This window comes from Myotis lucifugus, unplaced genomic scaffold (assembly GCF_000147115.1).
Source record: "Myotis lucifugus unplaced genomic scaffold, Myoluc2.0 scaffold_493, whole genome shotgun sequence".
Classification (NCBI taxonomy): Eukaryota; Metazoa; Chordata; class Mammalia; order Chiroptera; family Vespertilionidae; genus Myotis; species Myotis lucifugus.
The window spans coordinates 521,817-523,837 of record NW_005871541.1 but is presented as its reverse complement, the minus strand read 5'-3'; positions in this window follow the sequence as shown (position 1 = coordinate 523,837).

The window sequence follows — 2,021 nt, the reverse complement described above, 5'->3', positions numbered from 1 at the left end:
TCTGGCTACCTCTATTAGGGTTCCATTCTCCCCCAACACCCACGGCTGCCACTCCCACCCCCCCAAACCCATGTTCTGTTTTCTTACTTTTTTCTTTAAGTGCTTTGCTGTCTTTTCCCCCCATTTAAGCAAGTGCACACCCCACTATGGACTCCCCAGATCAATGATCCCAGGATCAAGGGCACTCATCTGAGTCTTCAAGAATCTTATTCTTTCTTCCCCAAAGCCATCCTGCCTCTCAAGACCACACGCAGGTCTGAAAGAATGGCTTCCTCTTCCTCCTCAACCCTGTCCTCCAGCTCCAGTGACTCTGACCTCCTAGGGTGGGCCTGCACCCCCCACCCCCCACCCCATCCCCATGTTGTAGTCCTCAGTCTCTCCTGAACACTTGCTCCCCTCCCTGGGACTCCCAATAATCTGCAGGACTAACTCCTCAGCCTTTGTTCTGCAGACACCCATGGCCTGAGGAGGCAAGTCTCAGGGAAGAGTAAGTCAGCAAAGATTTTACATGCAGAGCCTCCATGTTAGGTGGCTGTGGGAAGAGTAGGGCTTTGCTAACTCAACATGCTATATTGCTCCCAAGGTGAGAGGAGAGAAGCTTTATCAAATACCAACACTAGCCCCAGCTGGTTTGGCTGAGTGGATAGAGCAGAAGTCCTCAAACTTTTTAAACAGGGGGCCAGTTCACTGTCCCTCAGACCGTTGGAGGGCCGGACTATAGTTTTTTTAAAAAAAAAACTATGAACAAATTCCTATGCACACTGCACATATCTTATTTTGAAGTAAAAAAACAAAACGAGAACAAATACAATATTTGTATTTGCAAGTGGCCCGCGGGCCGTAGTTTGAGGACCCCTGGGATAGAGCATTGGCCCGAGGACTGAAGGGTCCAGGGTTTGATTCCGGGCTAGGTGCATACCTGGGTTGCAGGCTCCCCAGCCCTGGTCCGGGAGGCAACCAATCGATGTGTCTCTCTCACATCGATGTTTCTCTCTCCTCCCTTCCACTGTATCTAAAAATCAATGGAAAAATATCCTCGACTGAGGATTAACAACAACAACAAAATGCCTATGCTATGCCAGATGCTATATGGCACCTTCCCATCTGAGAGAGAGACTGGTGGGATCTGGAGAGGGGGGTTGGGGTTACAGGCACCAGGCACATGAATTCGAGGTGTCCTGGTTTGTGAGGGGTGTCTGGAAGGAGGGGCAGGGCACCTGAGTCTTGAAAGTGTCCCTGACTCCTCCCTCTCTTCTTGCAGGGCTTCTCAATACCACCTTCCTCCCGATGGGCTGTGTTCATGAATATCGCAAACTTTTAGCAGATTTTCGCTATATTGGGACCATCAGAGTGACGGAGGCCCTCAACATCTTACAGAAGGCCCAGGTTGCTGGTGCAGAGCCCTCCAGTCGGGGTCCTGCTTGGGGCATCCTCTCAGGCCTCCTGCTCGCCTTTAGGGACTGACGATTTAACTGGACCAGACAAACACCCAGACCCTTTCACAAAACCAAATAAAGTCACAGAGTTGCCTTTTTGCTTTGTCCTGTGGTCCATGAGGGTTATGGAGGCGTGGAAGGTGTGAGGAGGGCCAAACATGTCCAGGGAGGTGGAGAGTGGAGGAGGCAGTGGGCAGTGCTCATGGTGAAGTGAGCAGGAGCAGGGGGTGGAGGGAGGAGGATCACTGGCAAAGTGACAGTGTCATGCTTAGCAACCAGAAGGAACAAAAGCTCTTTTTCTCCTCCCACTTCCTGTGGGGACTTCAGTACTAGCCTGGGTTCAGGATTTAAATCCTCACAAGGTCTCAGTGAGATCTTTCTTCTTAATGGTAGAAATGATTGCGTTTATCACTAAGATGCTTGAGATGGTAAGAACATCAGAGTAGACTATCAAATGGCATGGCATATAGATTTGTTATCATGTATTCCGGGAGCCGGTCCATCCTTGCTGCTTGACACAGTCGCTGCAGGAAAGAAACATCCCCACAGCATATGTTTCAAGGGACCTGGCATATATAGCATATT